The 27,524-nt window shown below is 40.2% G+C and overlaps 1 pseudogene; it reads right to left on the reverse strand.

Moving 5' to 3' along the window:
* Window positions 1-11,520: 11,520 nt before the first annotated feature.
* LOC107982872 (large ribosomal subunit protein eL32-like) lies at window positions 11,521-12,024 on the reverse strand (annotated as a pseudogene).
* Window positions 12,025-27,524: the final 15,500 nt, after the last annotated feature.

The raw sequence follows: 27,524 nt of genomic DNA on the forward strand, positions 1-27,524 counted from the left end.
GTCCTTGAAAATCTTGAAGCAAGAGTCTATAAAAGTCATTCAAAGAACATAGTCCAAACCGGATATCAAAGTGAGTCCCAAGACAGGGGTCACGAATAATCTGAACAAGATATCAAGGAATGATCCAAGGCATGAGTCAAGCTAGAAAACAGGGAAACCAAGGTACAGAGTCAATACTGGAATACAAGGAGAGGGTATTGACTGGAACAGAAATCCAAATTGCAAAATTACTGGAACATTCAACTGGAAATACAGAAACAAAAATGAGGCTGGAACTAGAATCAAGATACAAAGCTGCAGGAATTCATAGGGACACAAAGCAGAGCTCTTCCTCTCTTGGAAAAGCAAAGTTACCACCTCTGACTCTGTCAGAGCAAAACCAATTGCCAATGCTAGATTATGACACTACCACATGCAGGGCCGGCCGGAGATATTTTTAAATGTTAAGCGGGGGGCTAAAAAGCGCCCCCGCCACCGGCCCCGCCTCCCACGCCCTGGCCCCGCCCAGCGTGCCCTGGCCCCGCCTCCCACGCTGTGTGGGAGGCGGGGCCAGGGCGAATAGTGCGGGGGGCGGGGCCAGAGTTGGCCCCGCCCCCCGTGCCCTGGCCGCGACCAGGAAGTAAGGCCCGAATGGCCTAGCTGTGCTGTGCGCATGCGCACAGCACAGCTAGGCCATTTTGCCCTTAGTCAACAAACTAAGGGCAAAAATGGCCTATCTGGCAGTGCGCATGCGCACAGCCAGATAAGCCATTTTTGCCCTTAGTTTGTTACTAAGGGCAAAATGGCCTAGCTGTGCTGTGCGCACGCGCACAGCACAGCTAGGCCATTCGGGCCTGACTTCCTGGTCGCGGCCGGCGACCGCCCGGGCGATCGCCGGCCGCGACCAGGAAGTCAGGCCCGAATGGGCTATCTGCGCTGTGCCCGTGCGCACAGCGCAGATAGCCCATTCGGGCCTGACTTCCTGGTCGCGGCCGGCGATCGCCCGGGCGGTCGCCGGCCGCGACCAGGAAGTAAGGCCTGAATGGCCTAGCTGTGCTGTGCGCGTGCGCACAGCACAGCTAGGCCATTTTGCCCTTAGTAACAAACTAAGGGCAAAAATGGCTTATCTGGCTGTGCGCATGCGCACAGCACAGATAGGCCATTTTTGCCCTTAGTTTGTTACTAAGGGCAAAATGGCCTAGGTGCTTGGCGCGGGCGCGGGGATTGAAGCCCCGCGGGCCCGCGCCAACACCGGAGGCGTCGGTGGCGCTACGGGTCGCTGTCGACGCCTCGACAGCGCCCCTAGCAGCCAGCGCCCGAGGCGGCCGCGTCAGCGGCCGCCTAGTATCAACCGGCCCTGACCACATGCCACTATCATTCTCACTAAAAAAAGCCCTTACAAATCCCACTATGGAATTGGTTTATCACTAAGGCCAGCCACTTGAAGCAGAGCAGCAAATGGTATATATGCTACACAGATATATATATATATACACACACACACCAAAGCCATCTAAATTATTTTGGGTCTTGAGGGAAGAAAACCCACAGGAAATTCTCTCCATCCCTGAAAACATCCATAAAAACAGTGATTATGAATTAAATATTAAACAGGTGTTTTGTTATTTTGTGACACCAACATCTGTTACCAGAAGTGACTGCCTGCTTTACCTAATAGTATTATCACTGTTCCCTTGCAATGTATAAATGCAGGAGAGTATGAAAGACACCTTTGACAATGCAATCTCAATTCACAAAAGGTAAAGTGTTTATCCCCATCAATCTGTAAGACACGGACATTCTTTAGCAAACACTTAGGAAGTCTTCATCACACAATTCTATGTAGAAGGAATTTCCTGAATTAAGGAACACTAAGTGAAACACTATCCAACAGTGTTGAGCTGCCTGGACTGATCTTTCCCAAACCAGCTGGAAGACAAGCTCAGGCCTTTGTACACAACAGGAGGAAAGAACTATGTTGGTTTTCCCCTATTGCTCTCAATGGCCTGATTGAGCTTTGGGAGCAACTCCAACATCCGTTAAAAGACAACAACAAGGCAAAGCTTGAGATCTGGTTCCCAAACAGGCCAATTTATCTTGCAAGGTATTTTCATTTTTCCCCCTCTTCCCCTTCTCCCTTAACCCCTCCTCCTCTTGCAATGCCTAAATTTGGCCTTCCAATAACATTTGTATAATATACAGTTACACAGAGAACATCGCCAAAGTTGGCTCAGTTCTAGACCCTCCGCCTGGAAATGCTGGATGAATGGGGTGCTTTTTCTTGTCACTCTCAGCTCCATGCATTTCTCAACACCTCTCAATATGTATTTTTATTTTATTTTATTTTATTTAAAGAAGAGAGTGCAGCCGGACTCTGCTTCTGGTTTCATAGACCATTGGTTTGGCTTTGCGAGCAGCGTGTTGGTTAGTGAGTAATGCACTGTTTGAGGAATACAAGTGCTCCCACTCAACGTATAAAGCAATTCCTGAAAACATCTATGCACCTTTTCAAATAAGGCAAGCCAGGTAAGTACCTATACTGTGAATTTCCACACTAACAGGTCAGGTCAGAGAACAGGAAGGCATAGCAAAGTTCAAGCATGTACCATATATACTCATGTATAAGTTACTCATGTACAGATTTGGTTGCAAACATTATGGATTTTGTTATTATCTGTGGATACCAATGTCACCTCGTGGGAGGGGAGGCAGCTGACCCTGGCCATTGCCACTGTTTCCACATCTGGATATTAAAAAGCAAGAGGCAGCAGAGAGAGCAGAGGGGATTAGTGCTTATTTGGGGTTCTACTAGGATGCTCAAAGCTCTCACATTTTACCATTCTGTATGGAGAAGGGGATGGTTCCTTCTGTGATTACTGATGATATACTTACACTGACCCATGGATAAATTGACTCAGATGTTTGGGTTTTTTTTTACACACACACATACACACACATAGTAATTGTCAATAATATGACAGCAAAAATAACAATGATTCAGAATCAGACTAAGAGTGTTCTTTTTAAAGACAAACAAAATGAAGGTTCCTGTCTCCTCCCAGATCCACTACAGAGTTTTTGTCCTTACCCCATCTTTTAAGAGTCATTGCTTAGGTCCACAATTCATATGCTGGATAGAAGATTCATTTTGAAAGTTGCGCCCTCCACACATAACGTTCGCCTTGCCTTTAAAGCCCTCACTGGCCTTATCTACCTTTTGCTCTTGTACTCTTCAATTCATTTCTGAACATCGTTTTTGCTCCTCATCCTTCACCAGACTGCCATTCAAAGGGCTCCAACTTCTATAAATACATGAATTCTCTCACTGTTGCTCTGTGTGTTTGGGACATTCTCTCATAGAATCATAGAGTTGGAAGAGACCACATAGGACATCTAGTCGAACCCCGCTTGTCATGCAGGAAAAGCACATTCAAGGTACCCCTGACAGATGATCATCCAGACTCTGTTTAAAAGCCCCCAAAACAGGAGCCTCCACCCACTCCGAGGCAAAAAGTTCCACTGTTGAATAGCTCTTACAGTCAGGAAGTTCTTCCTAATGTTCAGGTGGAATCTTCTTTCCTGGAGAACAACTCTTTTTCATTTAGATAACGGGCTATTGTATTTTTATCTTTGTTACTGCTTTAAGTGTTTTGAAATAGCTTTAAATTAGTGTTTTCAGTAGGATTGTTTATTTAATTTTTGAACATTTGCACTATGGGTTATTTTATCCACATTTTGTTAAAATGGCAAGCTATTTGAAAAAAAAATAAACAATAAAATGTGTAGAAATATAAAATATGTAAATAAAATAATTTTTCAAAAATAAATTTGATTATTCCACAACCAAAAATTGTCCTGTAAATGAGAATTAGATGGGTGAACCTGTGTTGCTCTTCTTTGGATAATAGACATGCTTATTGTTTATATAAATCTCTATTATCTTAAGATCCTAAGATTTTAAACATTAAAGTGTGGTATTAAAATGTAAAACCCTCTCAGTTCATGTGGTTAAAGCAATATCTGGACAAAATCCAGTTTTGGCTCCAGATTCATTCCATCTGTGAAGGCCTTCTATGGGTGTAACTGACTTCAAAGTGCTTGACATACGTAGGTTCATGCAAGTGTTCAGTTCCAGATTTATCTACCTGGAAAGCATCTCAGCTGACAGTAATTTGCATCTGCTGACTCTTGGTAGTTTATTGATCTGCTTTAAGCTTAGCATCTGAGAGCAGCAATGTACTATGATTTCAGAACTTGGAAGATTATTTTTTAGGAACTGTAATACAATGGCATATGGAAATTATCCATAATGCAGCACTAGTCTGATGATGCTCTGGTATCAAGAATAGCAACCTATCACAGCTCAGTTCTAGATACTCTCAGTGTATTGTTGTTTTTATTTTTCTTAAATGTAACTTTTCCAGTAGAGAGTACCCTAGTTAATTTGTGAGGATTAAGTCTAATAAAATTCACTTTGGAAATTTGGTATTCTCCCAATTTTGCATCCATTATTTATTAGTTATGCATGGCACCATGGAGAATATGTTCCTGAACTTACAATAGAAACAGAAAATTGTGGATAGTAGCAAGTCCTTTTGAATGACTTCCATGGGAAGTTACCATAAAGTTGTAGGGAAATGGTGTTTCCCAAGGTGGTAGCCCTTTTTTGGGAAAAGTATGAAAACAGACTGTTAGGAATTAGCCATCATTTATCAAAGTAGCAGATAAATTGTGCCTTAATTTATCTGCATTGCTTTCTTGAGTTCCCTTGCTGACTCTAAAAACAAACAAGACAAGCAGTTGTAGGTTACAAATATAAAAGTTTACTAATAGTTTTTCATTTACGTATGCACGAAAAATCTACATCCTAGCTAATGAAAAGAATAAGTAACTCACCACCTTTCAATGGAATATGCAAACAACATGGCTAGAGATTAAAGGAGGAGGAGAGAGAAATCAGTTGAGAAGAGACTGAGAAGGTGGGGTGAGGGAAAAAATAATTATCATAGTCCCCAAGGAAGATACCAGGGTCATGTGGTTTACTTGCAAGGTATTTATGACCATAAAGTTCCAATGATAATTAGGAAAAATATGGGGTCTAGATGAGAGAAATAAGCAGAAATATTGACATGCAAGAAATTTTATTCTATCGATGACTCCAGTTGCTCTAACAGCAAAGTTGGGGGGGGGGGGGGAGAGAGAATGCTGTCAAATGACAGTCAACCTTAATGACCCAGAAAATTCCAGGAGAGATCTCCTTTCTAGAAATTTTCTAAGTCCTTCAAAACTACATTATAGCAACTTCCCATTGAGCAAGGCATATCATAATCAGAACATTCCTAGAGATTAAATATTGTGTGAGATACAGACAAGTGAGACAAGTGAAACTCTGGGTACTTGTCTTGCAAATCTGGGATTTGTGTGGTATTTATAACCTGGCTTTCTCCTAATGAGCTTGAAGGTAGTTTACCTGGCTCTCCTTTTCTACTTTTCAATTCCCCCAGAATTTATTTACAAAAGAGTTCTAGCAAATCAATCAGATTGAGACTGACTAATTCAAGATCACACTGTGAGTTCCATGATAGAGCAAGATATAAACTTTACCTTGCTATCCACTTTATTACATTGTCTCTGGAGCATCCAGATACCAACATTGTAACTAACTATAGATCTGAAATCAATGCAACACTTGTAAAACCATCCCAAATAATCAAGGACAGGATTATGTCTACTGAAGTACTGTAGAAGCTGTTTATTCATGACTATATATAACATCCAAGTAATAACTCCTTTGGAATTATGAATTGCTTCATTGATAGGATTACCTCACATGGTAGAGTGCTGTTGACTCAGTCCTAGAAATCAATAGCATCACCATGGGGGAGGGGAACCCATAGTTGTTTGGTGCATTTGGTATTCTTTGTACATCTGTATCAAAACCCGCAGCTCTTCAAATTTAAAAGTTTTTTTTTTAATTCTTGTGAATTGTTGTCAAAATCTGGTCATGAAGTCTTCAGATAAAATAAACAAGCCTAGCCTTATACCCTTGCCTGGCTAAAATAATAGTGGCAAGTGGTGTCACCCAAGTTAGTAGGGTGAGGAATCCACTCTGAATTTTAACTCCAATTTTAGTGAAACATCCACATAAATTCAGTACTTTGGATAGCTCTTTTTAATGGTTGGTCTTAAAAAGGGGGGGGGTCATAATGCCACTGGAATGGGAGACACCAGCCACCTGCATAACAGATGAACACATAGTGATGGGCAGAAATGTGAAAAGTAACTTTTTGGACTACAGCATTCCAAATTCCCCAGCCAAGAAAAAAAGCAGCCATGCTTGCAGCAAAATTTTAGGAGGTGTAGACCAAACAAGTAAATATTCCAAGCTGTGATTCAAGGACATGAAATTCTCACTATCTCAAATTTCACTGCATTTTTTAAACTTTCTTCCTGTTCTTTTTCATTACAGGTTGTGAGATTTCATTATTTTCTTCTTGCAAAGGAATGCATATAGTTCCCCTAGTAAAAGTATCTCATTTCAATAATATTCAATGCACTTTAATATATACATTTTGTACATACTGTCCCATTAATTAAAACCTTTTTTTCAAAATGTGCGTATTCCTTGCTGTTCACATTTTAAACTGTGTACATGGTTTGAAGCACATTTCATTTTACTGAAATATACTGCAAACTGTCTCAATTTCACATATATGGTTAATTTTCTGTCATCCCATTTTTTAAAAGATGCTTTTAAAATGTTCTTGTGTTTCTGTCATCCTCTCATTTTTGTCCTAAGCTTACCTATACTGCTGCAAAATTAGTTCAAAGTGCAAAAGTAGTTTGCATTCAACTCAATAGGAAGACAGGAGAGGAAGGATAAAATTATACCATTCCCAAATGACATACTTAGCATTTATTTAGTTGCTCTTTTAAGGTTGTTGTTGTTTATTCATTCAGTGACCTCATGGACCAGCCCAGGCCAGAGCTCCCTGTCAGCCGTGGTTACCCCCAGCTCCTTCAAGGTCAAGCCAGTCACTTCAAGGATACTAGCCATCCATCTTGCCCTTGATGAGCCCCTCTTCCTTTTTCCTTCCATTTTCCCCAGCATCATTCTCTTCTCCAAGCTTTCCTGTCTTCTCATGATGTAGCCAAAGTACTTCATCTTTGCCTCTAATATCCTTCCATACAGTGAGGAGTTGGGCATTATTTCCTGGAGTATGGAATGATTGGATCCTCTCACAGTCCGAGGCATTCTCATAATTTTCCTCCAACACCACCAACCTTTAATGTTAACCGGATATAAACTCATACAATGTCTGCACCATCAAACACAAATGTTTCAACCTGTTTTAAGAGATCACACTGAAGGCAATGCAAGAAAACATCCTCATCTTACAGCCAAGCTGAGGGGGAAGTGACAGGCAGAGAGAAGGGTGATACGGAAAGACTCAACAGCAAAATCTGACTTCTGGGCTTCTCTGTTCCTTTATCATAGCCTGGTTATAGGGGTTTTTCATAACAGATGTGACAAAGCATTACATGACAGACCGGATCACTCTGCAGCACTAATAGGTAGATTATCTTTCTGAAATGTCAGGGCAAACCCCTGACATTTTGTTCTCATGGGCATAGCACCAAATGGCGCTCTCAATCCATTCACATCAAGTGCTTAGTACCCAACATTGGTCAAGATTTTTTGACATTTGAGGCAAAGAAAACAAGAACACGCTACAAGCATCTCTTTCCATCCCTATAAAAAAGATGCAGTTAAAACATCAAATTTAATATGAAACAAATTACGCTCCTTTTATAAGCTGCTTCCTGAGAATGTGCCTTTCATACTCTGCCTAAGGTCAGAGGAAATTGTCTCAAGAAATAGTTTCCCCAGAGCCCGTGGAAGCTATATTTGGCTAGGTACATTGTAGTTGTAACAAAATGGTTATGACTCACATCCTGTATAGACAGATCTTCCACAACTCCTGAAGGACTCACCTGTCTCATGTGTCCTCCCTGGCTGATGGAGAGATTGGGACAAAGGTGCAGCAGTGGATGCTCTTACTGTAGCCAGATGAACAACTAGAAAAACATTTTCCAAAACCATGGAGAAGACATCTAGAAGTCTCAGAGGATGGTATTGCTGGAGGTCCTCTGCCATCCCACTCTCCCCACTGCCCATTCAATTGCTATGTGTATGGGGGAGTCAGACATTTTGGGGGGATTGATTATGATGTTTGAAGGAAAGAATTGGTCCCGCTACAATAACCCAAAAGGCATATATCAGTGTTACATGTATGTCAAGTTTATGTCAATTTATGCTTGGTTATTAAACTGATTCTGAGGTTCTAACTCCCTGTTCCCATAAATTGGCCCATGATAAAGCTCTTAGTGAAGTAGACTTTCACTTAATAGTGGGACATCCAGAGTGACATTAATATTTTCCTTTTGGAGAAGAGAAAGCAAAGAAGAAAATGTGTTGACTTTGTATTACACCAAAAGTGTACTACAAAGAGAAGCTTGATTTACCAATGGAAAATCTGAACAGGCATTTTCCTTTGCCAGTAGACCATTCCAAATAAACAAAGCAGTCTCATGCCTTTTTAGCACTCTCTATTATTATTTATTGTTTATTTAAAATATTTGTGCATTGCTATCAGTGTCCCCAAGGTGATGGATAAATCCCTTCTGGCCTTGGAGAGAGATTTATTTATTTATTTATTTTTACAGTATTTATCTTCCACCCTTCTCACCCCGAAGGGGACTCAGGGCGGGTCACATTGTACACATATAAGGCAAACATTCAATGCCATATAAACATAGAACAGAGACAGACGCAGAGGCAATTTAAACCTTCTCCAGCTTCCAGAGGGTATGCTTGATTCCAGCCACAGGGGGAGCAGCTGCTTCATCATCCATTGTGATGGCAACTTCCTCATTCCAACGGTGGCTGAATTATTTTTATGGTGTCGTAAAGTAGCCTCCCCACATATAAGTGGTACCTAAATTTCCTACTTGATAGATGCAACTATCTTTCGGGTTGCTTAGGTCAACAACAAGTAGGGGCTATTTTTTATTTTAATTGTCGGGTGCTCACCCCGACATGGGCTGGCCTCGAACTCATGACCTCTTGGTCAGAGTGATTTATTGCAGCTGGCTGCTAACCAGCCTGTGCCACAGCCCGATCCCATCGTGCCTAGGCCCAGATGTAAGGCCTTTCCCTCCATCCCAACTGCCACTGCCCTGGCCATAAAGGGAGAAAGGAAGAGGCAGTGTCTGTTGCACTTAATCCCTTCTCACCCTGCTATTCCCTCTTCCTTTAGTGCCATGTTTTAGTTAATTGGAAAGTCTGAAGATAGGAAAATGCTTTGTTGTTCTCGTACTTGTAAAGTGTCAAGTGCAGTGATGGCACTTTATAAAGATGTTGTTTTCGTTTTATTATAATTATAGATTAAGGGGACCATGAGCCAAGGAAGAGATCTACATACACCTTTGTTTTGCTTCATACCACAGCATAGCATATAGCTGTATTTTACTACATGAAAACATGTAGACATTTTGTATGTATTTAAACCCAAGAAAGCTCAGTATTATATATTAACAATTATAAAGCATCTTTCTCTGCAAAGTAGATACATGGATGTGTTAAATTTCTTTTTTTTCTGTTGTTGGGCATTCTTCCCTCATAGGTCAAGTGTAATATTAATGAGAATTTAAGAAAGCACCAGTTGGATCAAGACTATATGGATCAAATACCTATGTAGAGGGCTCTTAGTATCAGCTGGGGTTTGCCGCAAAGGCCCATGGGGATACCTATATATGTGGGTACACAGGTCACATTATATACAATGTGGTAGTAAAATTGTGTTTCGTATATAAAATTGCAAAATCATGGTTGGCTTTATGATTAAAAAAAACAAACATTTTCAAGGTTTTTTTTTCATGTCAGGAGCCACTTGAGAAATTGCATGTCGCTTCTGGTGTGAGAGAATTGGCTGCCTGCAAGGACGTTGCCCAGGGCACGCCAAGATGTTTTAATGTTTTTACCATCCTTGTGGAAGGCTTCTTTCATGTCCCCGCATGGAGCTGGGGCTGATAGAGGGAGCTCATCTACACTCTCTCCGGGTTGGATTTGAACCGGCAACCTTCAGGTCAGCAACCCAACCTTCAAGTCATCAGTCCTGCCGGCATAAGGATTTAACTCACTGCGCCACCGGGGGCTCCCATGGATTCAGTCAAGTTGTGGATGACTGAATCCATGAATGCATATCCCATGTATACAAAGGACAGACTTTTTCGTCTTTATGCTCTACAATGACCTGTGGTTTAAAATGGTCACCAGATGCCTAAGGAAAGGCCACAAGAAGAACATGATGGCAAGATATTGTTTTGCCCTACCATTTGGTACTCAGAGGCAAGTTTTAATCCCAGGGGTAATCCAGGGGCATCATACTGTGTATGTATTGATAGCCTTACACTTCCATCAAACTATATAATTCTCCTTCAAATATAAGAAGGCTGCTTGCTGTCACGGCACATAGTAGTTAACTCATCTGTTTAAGGATGGATTGTGTGAAAATACACTTGCATTTTTCATATCTGAATCTATGAAACATCATTAGATGGCTCCATCATCCATCATTTTGAGAGAGGGAGAAAAGTACTCTTTTTTGTGAGGCACAATTTTATAATTGTCTACCTTTGTCACTTTTTCAATATCTAGTAAAGATAAACATTTGGTGAATTCTCAGAACCAAAGGTGCCACAGATGAACATTCATCCAGAATATTACAACTACCAAACAATTATTCCACCACTGATAAAACATGGTGCATATGTATATTTGTGCAATTGCCATTTTTTGAAAGAGAATGCAACCATTTTTCTCTTTTTGGAAGAATCAGACTGAACATTCTTTGGTCAGAAAAAAAACAGTGCTCTAGGTCATTCAGCTGCTTGCATGGTTAGGATGCCTTGGGATACATCTCAGAGCTCTTGTGATTTTCAACAACCCCATCTTCTCTGCCTGGAAAAGTTCCATATGAAAAAATAAATTTCTTGTTTATATCATCCTTAAATATGTAAGGGTTTTAGGAACTTTCAGATCTCTGCTTTCTCCTGGTTCCTTCTCCTGTTTCTCCTCTGACTATTCTGTGAATGTTTCTTTGACCGTCTGAACTCTTCCCATGGCAGGAGATAAGGGTGGTTTGCGATTACATATGAAGAGAGCACAGGTGGAAGACTATAGCTTCTCTAAATGGATTGGGAGCTATGTTAAAAGCTCTTGCACATTCTCTTCAGTCAAATTCTTCTGTAGTATTGGATTCAAAAAGCCAATCCAAACTTGGCACTCAGCAAAGGAACAGGGAAGGAAATGCTTTCATGCTGAATACTGTTATCCAATACAGACATTATACAAATAATTACCTTAAAGTTTTCCTTCATAATTGATTCTAGAGAATAACTATGCTTAGGATATAATTTTGCCTGCTATGCTTCACATTCTAGAAGAAACTGAAGTTATTTTCATATTCTTTTTTAAAGTTTTTGATACCTTTATTAAATACAGTTGTATAAAAACAACTATTTATTCATTTTCTTCACTGCACAGTCTGGCATTTGGATTGGTGACTTTGATAGCAAGCTGAGCTGCTCTCTCCACAATCACCTTCTGATTCTTGGACGAGACATTGTGTGCAGTTTCTGCACTATAGGACTTGTTGCTCATCATTAGCACCTCGAGTTCTTTGACATTGTATACCACAAACTTATTGAATCCTGAAAGCAGCATATGCTTTGTCTTTTTATTGCTACCATACCCAATGTTGGGCATCAAGGTTTGGCCCTTGAATCTTCACGAACTCTATTGTCAATATATCTTGGCTTGCACCAGTTACGCTTGATTTTGACATAGTGGTCAGATTGGTGACAAATGAACTTCTTTGCCCTCTTCTTGATGATCTTAGCCTTTATGAGAGGTCTGAGGGCTTTTTCTCTCGGTGCTTTCTGCTGGCGGAGAGGGTGCCACCATTTCCCAGCCGATACCATGCCTGCCCTCAGGGTAGATCCATATTCTGAGGGTATATCACAACCTAGAAGAAACTGAGAGTATATCCACAATTATAAGATTTTGATAACACTTTAAGTGCCATAGGTAAAGGTAAAGGTTTCCCCTGACGTTAAGTTCAGTCGTGATGGATTCTGGGGGTTGGTGCTCATCTCCATTTCTAAGCCGAAGAGCCGGCATTGTCCATAGACATCTCCAGGTCATGTGGCCGGCATGACTGCATGGAATGTCGTTACCTTCCCACTGGAGTAGTACCTATTAATCTACTCACATTTGCATTTTTTCAAACTGCTAGGTTGGCAGGAGCTGGGGCTAACAGCGGGTGCTCATTCTGCTCCCGGGATTTGAACCTGGCAACTTTTGGTCTGCAAGTTCAGCAGCTCAGCGCTTTAACACACTGTGCCACCAAGGGCCCCTGTGCCATAGCTTCATCTTAATGGAACCTTTTTGGAAAATTATTTTATTTCATTGTGGGGGGGGGGGGTGTGTGGGGAGGGGTGGCTAAGTTCCGTAGTTTGCACATGCTTGTTCTTCCATTCACTGAAGGCTGATAACTGTTGATGTCTATAAGTAGAAAGTAGAGAGAATTTTTTTATTTATAAAATTCCCCTTTTGTCCTACAGCCCATACATCATTTCCCATACTACTTGGAGCATCCTCCCAACCATCTGTAGAAGATTTGGTGGAGCCTGCAGATGGAAGGAGAGATGGGAAAACTGAACTCTCCCACTCCTCATTTCTGTTCATGGAACTTTATAAATTTTATAGTGATGGGATCTTTGGCAGGGTGCTTTTCTAACCATAAATACATTTACAAGGAAGTAAACTTCACTGGACATAATGATACTTCCTTCTCAATAAGCATGTGCAGGACTATAAGAGTGAATTATTATGGACATTACAGTATAGCTCAACATTACTGCACTGAAAAATTTCAGTCCAAACACTTATGTTGTTACTTAGAAAGAAAAAAATAGGTTTAGCTTTGTAGGTTCTTCCTCCCACTCTGCTCCACTCCAAACTGTTTATAGGCAAATTAAACTTGCTATGGATGAAAAATAATTTTGGAAACCCAGATTTATGGCATAGAAAATGAAACACAGAATAAACTCCTTATTAACACTAATGATTTCCATGGGCCAATCTCAACAGTAAGAAGAAGGAAAACATGATTCTGTTGTTCAAAGCAGGCACTGAGTAAAGCTGTTCCTGGCATGCTTGCTTTTCCAGTCTGTGCTACCCAGTGGGTTCTGTCTTTCATTCTGATAATGCCGCTGATTAAACTGCTGCTGCTGTATACAGAATTTAATAAATTCTGCACAGCATGTGTACAATAATCAGGCCAGGGGCTTTGTACAATTTGACTGGTGGCGTGTCTCCTGGGGATACTGGATAATTACAGGAATGTTCCTTCTTATCTCCAAATGGTAGTCTTACTCAGCCTATTACCCCTCAGGGATGTCCCTACTGTGAGATGATTTGGAGGAATACATTTTCAACATTTGTGGCAAGCAACTTTGGGAACACCTCAGCAGTGTCTGCAAAGAGCAAGATAGTTAGACGAGGGAGTTTCCAATTCTCTTTCATTTGCAGAGGTTCTGGAATAAATATAGAGGAGTTAGTTGGCAGAAAAATACACCCTGTGAATGGAGGAAGGATCACCAAATGTTCTGAGTACTGATACCATACCAGGCCTGGTAGACCAGGGAGTAGTTGGCCCAGCAGTGGTTTCTGGGTATTATGGAGTAGTAATAGGCTTTGGCCACAATTTGGCTTGCCCCCTCCCAACCACAAGTATTGTACATTAAAAAGAGAAAGAAAGAAAATTCAGACATGCTTGAAGCAAAAAGCCTTCAGGAGGCTGCAGTATTTTAACACCCCTGCAAACACATCATCCTCATTACCTGGGGAGGCTACCTGATGGTGTTGGCACTCTTCCTCCGCGGATTCAGGAGAATGCCCATCCCTCTGTGTATCCATACTGTAAGAAGAAGACAAGTCTGCATTGGTGAAATAAGTTGGGTCTGCTCTCCTTAAGTTCAGAGCCCCTTTACATTTTTGATTACTTTTGGAACCAGCTAGAATTTTTCTCACCTTATTTATCAATTTGCAGCTGCTTCAGCTGTCTCTCCTATTACAGTTTCTGTTACCACCTAAAATGAAAGAAAAACAGAGTATATCTGTTTCTTCAGTTCTCTCTTTCACATGTTTGGCCCATGAAATAGGCCCTTTCATCCCTAAGAGGGTGAAAATAGTTTATGAATTTTTAGCTGCTCAATGACTGGTAGTGATAATTCTGATGAAAGCATTTCCAAAAGCTGGATTTTCAATGTTTGAGCTATCATACGATCTTCCTCACAGATCTCTTTAGCTTCATCCTCATCAGAACTTCAGCTGATGTAGCATTTCCTGCATTGGGGGTTTGCAGCTGCTAATTGGGCTTGCTCTGATGGGCTGGACCAGGCTCCTGTTGATTCCATTTTTTTTTTTTTTTTGCTTCTCTGAAACCAATCTGGGGCTGCCAGAGACTCACTTGGTATATTTTTCCTAAATTCTGTCCTAATGAGGCCCTGGGCATCAGATTTTATTTATTTATTTATTTACAGTATTTATATTCCGCCCTTCTCACCCCGAAGGGGACTCAGGGCGGATTACAATGAACACATATATGGCAAACATTCAATGCCAACAGACAACAACATACATTAGACAGACTCAGAGGCATTTTTAACATTTTTCCAGCTTCACGATTCTGGCCACAGGGGGAGCTGTTGCTTCACCGTCCAGTAGTGGCTGTACTTCCGCATTCCTTTCCTCGTGTTTTGCTGGCAGTTTTATAGTGTTGTAAATTAGCCTCCTGCATAAAGCGTCCCTAAATTTCCCTAATTGACAGGTGCAACTGTCTTTCGGGGCTGCATAGGTCAACAGCAAGCTGGGGCTATTAATGGTCGGAGGCTTAACCTGACCCGGGCTTCGAACTCATGACCTCTCGGTCAGTAGTGATTTATAGCAGCTGGTTACTAGCCAGCTGCGCCACAGCCCAGCCTCATATTACGGGCTTGAAACCCCTTTCCATTGCTCCACAGATGCCCCACATGCTCCTAGGAGAAAGCACATGGTCCCAGGCGGCACATCTTCCAAGCACAGGGGAGGGGGTTAAAGGCAGACCTTTTGGCCATTTTGTTGACCCATGAATTGTTTCTCTGAAACATGCCCAAACATGTCCATCATGAAGGAGTCTGAAATCCCCCCATAAGTTCACAAATTTCCCACTTGCTCCTAGGAGAGAGCACATGGCCCCCAGGCCACATTTCTTTTGAGCACAGGATGTCCGGTTGGTCTAAGGGAGGGATTAAGGTGGGACTTCGGACAAAAGTTGCCATCTATAACCACTGCGTTGATACTGAAAGTAGGAGTTTTGGTAAGACCACAGTATATAGTGTAAAGGGACCTGAAATCTTGCAGCATTCTATTTTTCTACAGCAATAAAACTGGTATTTTCAGCCGGAGAATACTTAAGGCATTTCTGATTTCTTTTCTGAGTTCATTGGTTCCTAATTTAGGAAGAGCCACCAGTTACCAGAATGAATGTTGTAGCTGTTGTTGCTGAATCTCATTCCCAGATCATTAGTAGTCATTTATCCAACCAACCTTCCTTTCTTGCTTTTTCAGAAGATCCATTTCCTTATTGATGTTTTCATAGGATTCAAAACCTTTTTTTCTCAAATACAGCCCTCCCCATTTACCTCAGTGATGAAAATTATACAGCTATAAATCATTTCTTTTAGGTGGTTCCTTCCCCCTGCTGTCTCCATGTGACACATAGTTCAATAGCTAGCGGATAGTTGACAATTTCTCTGGTCTCGCCATCCAATGCAACTTTTGTTTCTAATTTGTATTTCTCTTATGAAAACAGCCCTTTTGGGGGAAATGGCTGTGCTGTTTGTGTTGTTTGAAATAGGCAGGCAACATGTTTAGCTTTACCCACAGCAACTAAAGCACAGTATGTTATTTCTATAAATGGTCCATGGTGGTGTTTTGTTATGAAACGCCTTTTGACATAGGATGCCCGCAACGCTTAGGCTTCCAAATATATTTCGGCTTTCTATAAAAATGTCATGTCTCCCTATATTCCCAGAGTGTATATGCGTATTTCTGAGAATTTAGCGCCACAAACTTTGACCAAGATGGAGAGATGAAATATTTATGAGTTCTAACTACCACCCTGTCTGTATTTGAACTGTTGTCTTATCCTCAAATGTTAGTAAGAGAGATAATTATAGTAATGAAGAGAGTCAGGGGTGAAGGTGAATAATCCCGAGATAGACTAGTAAATCCCTCCCCCCCCCCCCCGCAACCCAGGCTTCATGATCCTGGTAACATATGAAGTGGAATGAGATGCTAGATTGCAATGATAGAATTCTGGATTGTAGCATTTCAGAATGTGGAGTGGGAAAAACCATGTCTCAACAGAAAAGGACATGTTTTGCATGGAGACCATTCCAGCTTCTTCAGAAGGACTAGGAAAATCTCCTATATGAATAATAAAGAAGTAGAAAATAAATGCCCACTTTCCGTCACTGTTGAGAGCACTAAGGCCAGAATATTATTTAACTGGATTTGCACACTCAGAGATATTTGTGAAATAAATGGGAGGACATTAGCTACAGTGGATAATAGCAGGCTGGCACCATTGAAGCACCAGAATTGAGCAGGGATTGTTTGAAGTAGTGTTGGCTTCAACAAATGAAAGACCAGGTTTAATCCATCCCACCAAAAACACCAAATTCAAGGCACTATCCTTGTTACTGTGGATGAGAACAGAGCTTGCCATTGGTCTTGTCCATAGGGATCTCTCTGAAACGAGGGCTGGTTGGTGAATTAGTATTAGGTTTTAGTCTTAGTTGTAAAAGAACAATCCACTGTGGCGAACCTGCTTTGGAGATAGGGAGCAACATCTTGGTTAGCTCATTTCATCTTCGGACATTATGCTATTGTCCTATTTATGTCAGAATCAACCACTTTCCAAGCTTTTGACAAGCACTGTCTATATTAGAGATATTTTCCACTGGCAGGAGGTAATGGAAGAATGTCCAACAAATCCAAATAACACTGGAGATAGAATTAGTTTTTAAGGTAACCCCCCCTCCCCCCCATGTTTAATGTTCTTCTCCAAAAGCAATAGCATTTACCCATAAGTGGACGTGTAGGAGGAAATTCTAATCTCTGCGACTGATCAGATTATAATTTTACATTATATAAGAAAAGATATAAATCCCTTTGAGCAAAAAAAAAAAGCAGCTTGATATCACCTTACAGAGACATTATTTATATCTAAACGATTTAGTGCATGAAAACATTTCCAGTGTTGTCCCAAACTCTCCTGGGGCAGAATTCTGACTGCAATAAGGAAAGGAGTTTTCAGTAGGAAAGGAGTGAAAGCCTCCATTAAAAAGAGGAGAAGCTCTGTATCTCTACTACTTTGGGCTTGAAAACCTTGAACCTTACATACTTCACAAGTAATACATAGCTCTCTTTTGCCACTGCTGTGGTTAGTATTTAAACCTGCCCCTTATATACATATTTCGTGTGTATGCCTTATCTTACATGAGCATATGGAGGGGTCTGTGTGCATCTATTCTTTCATTAGTGATCTTATAAACCTATTGTGTTAAATATATATCCATACTGGAGGAGGTGGATAGTTTGAAACCAGGGCAAATTAGGACTGGGGATAAATTTAAACCAATAATTTCCTGATCCCAACCTTAATCTCTCAGCTATTATGGTTTTGTATTGCACTCACCCTTGGTCATTTTTTTAATTCTTACATTTATGCCTGAAGTATACATCTGAAAATCTATGGAATGGCCAAGGTCATTTCAGGACATGATATTCCCCACTATTTGCCATGAAGGTGTCTGGTTATGTCTTGTCCCTCAATCATTGCTTCTTACTTAATTGATCTTAAACATCAGCACTCAGTGTCTAAATATTTGCTCTTTGGAGACTGCCACCAATAAAAAGTTCAAGGAAGGACACTGTGTGCATAATAAGCCGAGGCAAGATACAATATGGAAATATTTAACAAACAAGAGGTCAAGAGTGCAAGGGAATTAAACACCTCTGAAGCTGAATGCACTAACAGTCAGTTAGTTTAAGAAATTTCAGACAGGTGAGTAGGTAGTTTGAACTATATCACTGTGCCAATCATGAACATATACTGGATATGTGGTAAATATTTGCCTAGATCAAATGTAGGAGGCAAGGAAAGTCAAGGGAGTGTTGAGTGTTATTCAATTACATCTGAGCCTTTAGGTTCTGCATATACCATATTTAGTGACTACTCAATTATAAAATAAAGTGAAATTTGGGGAAACTCTGAAAGTTCCTCCTTGGATGAGACGTTTTGAAAGGAGCCCCCAAAATTCAACCAGGTGAGAGAAGTCTCTAATGTAGTGATAGTGGTGGAATGAAATTGTTTGCAAAATAAGGAAGCAGAATATATTTTCAGCATAGCACCATATTTGTATGTCCTTCGCACCTCATTGACTTTTGCACATGCATACACATCTGCAAATATTCATTGGTTGCAAAGAATTCTGAGAGGTGCTTTTCAAATTGCACAGAAGGTGTGGGTCATGCACTCCACCTCAGAAGCTAACAACTGTTACTGGCTAATAATGATGCTTACATTGTACCATGTTTCATAAGTATATTTACCCAGTCATCTTAATACCTGGCTTTATACTGATAAGAAGAATATTAGCTAATGTTTACTGATTAAAAAGTAGGTCAAGTAACAACATCAATAAAAGTTGACAGTAGAGGTGAGTCTTGTGGTGATGATAATAACTAAGTCAAATAATTCTCATCACTATGGAAATGTGTCATGGAACCAATGCTGTCTGAATGACCTGTGGTTATATAAATCCAAGTGAAAAATATTTTATCTATATTTATCATAGAATAATAGAATTAATCAAATTGGAGAGGATCATAGGAACAATCAGGGACGTTATCATACGAGGCTCCTAAAATGAGTTCTGCTTTTGCAAACTGGACTGAAGTGCAACTGCATAGCTCCTCCTCCTCCTCCTCCTCATAATAATAATAACAACAACAACAACAACAACAACAACAACAACAACAACAACATTATTTGTATTCTGCCCTATCTTCCCAAGGGGACTCAGGACGAATTCCAACATGCAATATACAAAAAGGCAAACATTCAATGTTGTGATAAACAATAAATATAGAAACAATAAAAAGAAAACCACCCTAACCCCAAAATAAATCAAACATCTAGGATCAAATTATCACAGTAACATAACCTATAAGTTAACTTATATATAATAGGATGCAACTGAGCAATGGAGGTACTTGCCCCATTAAATAGACACAGCTTACATAAGACACATCACAGCTTTCTTCTGTTCTGATTGGCCCAACAGGCAGGGCTCACAGGGAAATCCCATGCGAGCACACGACAGCCTCTCTGTCTGCCTCATGATCCCAGATAGAACAGAAGGTAGTCACAACCGGCAACCATGTGGTCTGCTTCAATCGAAAAAACATGGCGGCAGAGCCCTTGCCATTATGGGCATCCGAACAAGCCAAGCAAGCCAAAGGCAAACGTTCAAAATGAATCTGTGCACAAGCCTATTAATTCTTCATCTAATTCTTCCTCTCTAATTATTTCTCTCTATACTACTGATCAAAGAGCTTGCACATCTCCCTTGGTCATTTATTTGGCATAGGTGACCTTCCTAATCCCTATAGGTTATCTGGAAGACATTTTAAGTCATTACTGTTGGGAGAAAATAAATCCCTCTGACTGGACTCGCTGCCATGTTCAAGCCGTCCTTTTTCACCTGATTCCTCAGAGGAAGAGGAAGTGGAGACAAACGGGGAAACTACATGGGAAGGCAGAAGGACCCTGATGGGAGAGGACAGAGCCTGACAGTTCTCTCCATTGCACCAAAATTTCTACTGTCACCCCCCCCCCCCCACACACACACACACACTTTACCCCTGGATTCAAACTGAAGGACAAAGCACCCATCTAAATATTTGGAACAACTTCGTGATGGTAAGAGCTGTTTGGCAGTGGAATATGCTTCGTTGAAATGTAGGGGAGTTTCCTTCTCTGGAGGTTTTTAAGCAGAGGTTGAATGGCCACCTGTTGGTGATGCTTTGATTTGTGTTGCTGTATGGCAGGGGGTTGGATTGGATCACTCTTGGGGTCTCTTCTAACTCTGTGCTTCTCTGATTCTGACTGCATAATTATAGGCAACTTATATTAATGCATATGCCAAGCCTACAAAGGCATTTTGTGCATTTCCCTGTCCTCTTTTCCCCATCTTTCTGTTGAGCCTCCTTTCCTTTCCCAAAATGATTTTCTCATTGTAATTTTTTCCCTATGCAATTTCTTCTCCAGTTGTGTATGTCAAATAGTCTCAGGGGAAGCAGGAAAAATATTCAGATGCAAAAAAAAAACCTGTTTTCCTGATCTATGCAGTATTGAAGCATTAAACTGAAACACAAACATCATGTAATAGATCTGAAATTTATTTATTTACAGAATTTATAAATCAGTTCATCATGAACATACCTGGCTTTTCCATTCTCTTTATTGGCCAGCCATAAAGTGATTATTTGTGTACAAGTGGTTGCCTTTCTTTCTGATTCACCAATCAGCTAAAATTGAGTTGTTGTTGTTGTTGTTGTTATTGTTGTTGTTTTACTGTCAATGGCATTTTAAAAACAAACATTCCAACAACATTGGAAGATTGCTTATAAAGTAGCTGTTTGAACAGCATCTGAGTTTTTCAACCAATGGCAACATTCCAGACATCAAATATCTGTATCAAGTACAAAGCCCACAACCAGCTGTTAGTTATGTACTTCATGTGTACATTCTTGGCGTAATGTTTGCGGCTGAATATAATTCTTACCCAAGTTGTTTCTTCTGTAATCAGATTTGAATCTTGACTATTTTCTCAAGGTGATGAAATGTAAACATGGCAACTAACAAGTCAGAGCAAGTGCCTCTTGTCCTTATCTGCATCTCTCTTGAGAGCTTTTTTCAAATCAGCTAAGGTGTAACATTTCTATTATGTAAAACCACCTGGTTGTCAGACATTGCTGACAAAGCCAAAGATGGTGCAATCCCCTTTTGAGGAGCAGGGCACAATATGTAACAAGCTTGTAGTAAGTAATGGCCTGCACGTTCTTCACCTCTGTGCTAGGCAGATTTCAGAAGCAGCCTACTAGTAGTTTCAATATGCCTAATTATAATTACTAGTCAACAAATTTTTGGGAATGTTTTGTTTCCGCCACAATTTTGGGTGAATCAAGTAGATTTTAACATGTTGAACACAACTATGGAATTATTATGTCTGTATCACTTCTCTTACAGTTTTCCAGATAAATGCTATATTATTATTATTATATGACACAGCAAACAAGATAGATATGCTGGATTTCGTTTCACAAAATCACAAGTCGGACACTTCCCAAGTGTATAGGACTGTGTGATGTATTTCGGATGATCCCAGTAGGGTGGCCTTTTGCAGTTGGCAGATCATAATTTTGTAATGTCTATTGTTTCCAAATGCCGGCTGGGATCTTTTGGCATGGCACCCAATGTGCCGATCACCACTGGGACCACCTGCACTGGTTTCTGCCAGAGTCTTTGAAATTCAATCTTGAGATCCTGATAGCGACTGAGTTTTTCCTGTTGTTTTTCGTTAATGTGACTGTTCAGGCGCCACCGCCCCCCCCCCCCCATAGGTGCCACCTTGCCGTGGAGGGGGGGGGCTTAACTACTCCAATGATGACTGAAAGCTGTGCTGGCTGTAGTGTAACTACCGGCAGGTCCAACAAAGCCAGAGAAGTCTCAGCTGAGGAGTAGAACTAAGAGCACCTAACCCATTAGCATTATGGAGAATCAAACCAAAATGAAGTCTATACTGGCTCAGTCGTCGCCCAGGATAAAAAGGACCGTGGTGGATGCTGCTGATTCTGGACATCCATCGACAAGTGGGCTACGGAATCAAAATACAAATGAACAGTCACAGGAGCAGCAGAAATATACAATGCCAGAAAACCACACAGCTATATTATTATTATTATTATTATTATTATTATTATTATTATTATTAATATATATACCCCCTAATATTAAAAATTAGCATACAATTTAAAATATGCAAAATATGCAAACATTACAACATAATGTACTATAAACAGTATTAAAATTCACAGTTAAAATCCATTAAAATATATTCAAATTTAAAAACCACAGTCTAAGCATTGCTGAATGTCTATAGCAGCATACACTATGACAGTAATGGTGTCACCAGGAAGCAAAACTAAAAATGTTTTGCCACAGATTTTCATTACTGTTTGACACTTCCCAGATGAGAGTCCAACAATAGTCACCCAACATAGACGGATTCTACTTGCATGATACCGTTTCTCCATTTTGGCAATGTCCCAATGAAGCCTTTCACCATGATCGTCACTCACACCACCCAGGTTGTCTGGAAAGAAGTGCAAGTGGGAATGAAGAAAATGTATCTTCAGTGACATGTTGCACTTCATTGATTTGTATGCCTGAAGCAGACTTTCAATCTGTTGGAAATAATCTGGTTCTTTATAGATGCCTAGAAAGTTACAAACAACATTCTTTAAGGCTGTCCACGCAATATGTTCTGCACCCTGTAGAACAGTGGTTCCCAACCTTTGGGGCCCAGGTGTTTTGGACTTCAACTCCCATAAATCCCAGCCAGCTTACCAACTGTTAGGAACTGTGGGAGCTGAAGTCCAAAACACCTGGAGGCCCAAAGGTTGGGAATCATTGCTGTAGAAGAACATTGGGTGTCCTTCATCACATCTCGGATTTGTGGGCCAATGAGAAAACCTTCCCTTATCTTTGCATCAACTTATGCAGGGAAACATCTGTTGCAAATAAATTAAGGCTTCACTTTCCTTGTTCATCGCCTTAACAAAAATTTTCATTAGCTTAAGTTTGATGTGTAAAGGCAGAAGAAATATCTTCTTTGGATCAACCAGTGGATCATGAACAACATTATTCTATCCTGGAACCAATTTATTGTAGGGAGGCCAGTCTTTTCCAATATAATGCAGATCTCTTGCTCAACTATCCAGCTCCAAGGAAACAGCAATACTTGGTGTAACCAAGTAGAATTGCAACTACCTTAAGATCACCACACAAATTCAAGTTGTGCTTTGAGTATTGAAGGTGGTTCAGCAAAAGTTGTATGTTCTCATCTGATTCTTTCATATGAACAGCATGTCTGAGGGATATAGAAGGGTAGACATTGCCATTGTACAGCAAAACGGCCTTCAAACTTAAGAATCTGTCAGGAGTACTTTGGTTGTGCTTTTCCTGCATGGCAGGGGGTTGGACTAGATGGCCCATGTGGTCTCTTCCAGCTCTATGATTCTATGATTGGGAAGTCAATTAAAAAAATCACCATTCTCTTGGGTCATGGTAACATCTGAGAGCACAAAACAATCAATTGATGTCACAGCAAAAGGTTACACTGTCAGCTTGGCTAAAATATTTTGTCATCACAGTGGAGAAATTTTAAGATTTTCATACAAAATGACAAAAGATTCCATCCTTGCAGCCTTGACCCAGGCAGCTCTGGCTGACTCTTCAATAAACCCAAATCTGTTACCAGATCATTCAAATCTGCCTGAGATATTAAATAAGGATCTCTGGATGTTGATAGCACAAAGTCAGGATCAGCATCAGTTTCCATCTGCATCTGATCACCATTATCGCCTACCTCCTCATTTTCTAGTGTCCATGCCTCAAGCATGTCCGAGCAAGTTTCTACATGATCAGAAATGTATTTTGTGGTATTTTAACAGACTGAGTCTCTGTTACATGTTGCATAATGTTTGTTATGGCTGTCAAAGATATGAGCAATCTAAAAAATCATACAAATAACTGTTGAGAAATAAAATATTTCATAATTTTGCAATAACTGTAAAACAAAATGGGCTGTTTCTCAAAAACCTTACATAGTGTGACAATTTTCTGCATCACAAAATCTATTTGGTACACCAAAAATTGTAAAGGAAACAAAATATCAATTTTCAGTGTTATTTCTGTCTAGATGGGCTGAGACATAAAGTCTAACAAACAATATCTTGAGAGTTCCCTATCTGTGTCTTAGTATAGGTTGTCCCCTTCTGCCAGCAGGCAAGACTTTCTTACCTACTTAGGTCATATACGTATTGCTAACTGACCATTGTAGAAGGTCTTTTTATTGGGGCATGCAGCATATTTTATCATCATGATGGTATTTTATCTGTTAAACTGTTTAACATTGTTAAAATAGTTTTATAATAGTTATTTAATTTGTTTTAAACTTTTCCTTTACACCTGAGTATGTACTTTTTTAGGTGCTTCTTCCATCTACAGTAGAGTCTCACTTATCCAACATAAACGGGCCAGCAGAACATTGGATAAGCGAATATGTTGGATAATAAGGAGAGATTAAGGAGAAGCCTATTAAACATCAAATTAGGTGATGATTTTACAAATTAAGCACCAAAACATAATGTTATACAACAAATCTGGCAGAAAAAGTAGTTCAATATGCAGTAATGCTACGTAGCAATTTTACGAATTTCACACCAAAATATCATGATATATTGGAAACATTGACTATAAAAATGCGTTGGATAATCCAGAACGTTGGATAAGTGAGACTCTACTGTATTGCAAAAAAGCACAATTTCCCCTGACTTAATGTACAGTTTCTGAAATCCCTTTCCAAGGCCTTTCTTTGTTTCATGGGGAGTAATTAGGAGAGAAAATCATCTGTCTATATCCATTCATCTGACCATCACTGTATCCCTATTGCCAAATGCAAACTATTACATCTATGGAGGACCCGGGTGGCCCATTTCCCTATAATAATTTTGTGTCTAACTACAGAGATATAGCCAGATGCTGCTTTGAACTTGCTCAATCCCCATGAGTCACATAATGGCTAGAAGACTGTCAGAAACGGTATGGTAAGTACTGGGGGGCAGGGGTGATATATGTCTCAGCCTAACATAGACTGGCATGCAGAACTATACTACACTGAACCATATAACATTGCAGCTATACACTGCAATTCCTGCATCTAATCACTTTTTAAAAGCAACTTTCCATGTTCTGTGTTTCATACTGCCAATTGCTTTAGACTCCTTTGAGAGAAAGGTTGGATAGAAATTGATTAAATCAATTACTGAGAGCCAAATTACAGATAGAGAAAAAGACAACCGTTATTCTCTTACTAGGGTGACTATATATTACTGTACAAAGAAAAAGCAAAATAAGGATAGAGATTTCAATATAAGATGCACATGCTAATGTCTATGTATAGATGTAAGTACCTTACACTTCAACACTTCTGACTAAAAACGATACCAATAAATTGGCCACGTGATTCATCAAAATGCCTTTTATTAGGGCTACTAAAATATTACAAAAGTAGCTCCAGCTAGTCTGATTTGTCAGACAGTCCTGATTAATTCTCTGTCATCCCACTTTTTCGGCTACTTTTAAAATGACCTAGTTTTTTTTTCCTTTCTTACCACTTTTTCTCTTTGTGTTCAGCTCACCTCCATTGTTTCAAACCAAATTGAAATGGCAAAAGTAATTTGAAATCAATTAGCTCTGCAGAGGGGAGAGTCAATGAGGGAGTAGAATCTTGCCCTTCCCAGTTGACTCAGGCAAAAGTTAACTGCTACAACCTCTCCTGGCTTGTGTGTTTTTCCACCTTAATAACCTTTGTCATCTTGATCACACTCTGATGTTGATTGTCATGCTTCCCAGTTTTCATCAAGACAGCAAAGCTATTGGGTTCTCCAAAATGCTTCATTACACAGAATGATATAACAATTAGGAGATGGGCAAGACAAAAGAAACCATAAGTTGAAATTGGAGTATTGGATATGATATGCCTCTTGGGTAGGATTGCACTAAGGCATACAGTTTGGTTCTATGCTTTAGTTAAAGCATGGAGAATGCCTCTCCTCAGTCTTTGACCACAGCTTCCAGAATCTTCAAATCAGCTGAGTGACTTTTCCAAGCTCTGCATTCAAACAATAGGAGACTCTAAAATGTACAGTTGAATAGTTTTCATTTTGGATCCTCTCCCTTTCCCAACTCAGTGCATATTTCAATAGCCTATGCCTTCTGCTGGTGAGAAAGGCTTGCCTTCATCTGGATTTCTGCTGTGAGCTTATTTATACATGTCCTACTGAGACATCATCTCCCTCCCTTTTGAGTCAAAGCCATAATTTGCTGTGAACACAATGCAAGGGTATTAAGCTTTATGAGTCTCTCTATAAGCACTTTGCAATTCTTTATTTCCTTACTCCATGGGGAATGTCTTGTCAAGACCACATGTAAACAGTGCTAGCTCTACTAGGAAAAGACAAGAGAGGATTCTTGTGTGTCTTTCCCATTTTAATAAAGTTCTGGTTTAGGGAAGGATGCAAGAAAACCATTAAACAATACACAAATATATGCAACATGCCCCTTGAGCCTTAGGTCTGATGACTCCTCATAAATCCTGGAGAGCAGCTATCCACTCCAATCTGGACAGAGCAGCATGGATCTGTCAAAACTGAGAACTTCTGCAAAAGACTAATTATTTGCTCCATGTTGAGACTCTTTAAAGGAGTCATTTTCTATTACTAAGCTCTGAATGAAGGTTTCAGTGTTCCTGCTAATTCTCTCTCTCCGCTCCCCACCCTGCATGAAGGTCAGAGTATCTTTCTCCAGAAACATGACATAGAGCAAAACACCTTTTAATGCTTCCCCTTGCCTCCATTCCCAGTATTCTTTTGTCTGCATCTTGGCCATGAGCTAGTTTTTGAGGTTAAGTAACTTTCCCCAGTTTAATAGCTATTGTGGAAGACTGGGAAGTGTTCCAGAGATACAGTACTATATTTCCTCATGGGTCACCTCTAGCTAGCTCAACCTGTTGATGTCTATGACGTTCACTGGCCCTTCTCAGCTAGGATGGTCATCCCTATTTTAGTCTATTAAAAAAATCCTCTCTTTGAAGATGCTGTATGTTTAAAAGGGTGTCAGTAGATGCCTTACTGAAAGATAACTTCAATGCCTTTCTTGTTCTTTCTTCTTTATTGTTGCTTAACCATAATGAGGGGGAGTCTCTGTTATTCATCACCAGGAAGCATCTGCACCAAAGACTGAGTAGATACATGGTCTTCTAGTCAGAATTTCCTCCCAAACAGTCAGACTTTTTAGGTCTCAGTTGTCCTTATTGATTTGCATCAGTTGGTTGTAAATGAACTAAGGATGGGGAGGGAATTTGAAAATATTCATGAAATGGTTGAAAGGGGAAATTAAATAGGAAAGGAAGATTAGGACTGGGTTATATAGGAAGGTAGGAATGGTTAAGAGGGGAAATAA

This window comes from Anolis carolinensis, chromosome 1 (genome assembly GCF_035594765.1).
Source record: "Anolis carolinensis isolate JA03-04 chromosome 1, rAnoCar3.1.pri, whole genome shotgun sequence".
In the NCBI taxonomy this organism is placed as follows: domain Eukaryota; kingdom Metazoa; phylum Chordata; class Lepidosauria; order Squamata; family Dactyloidae; genus Anolis; species Anolis carolinensis.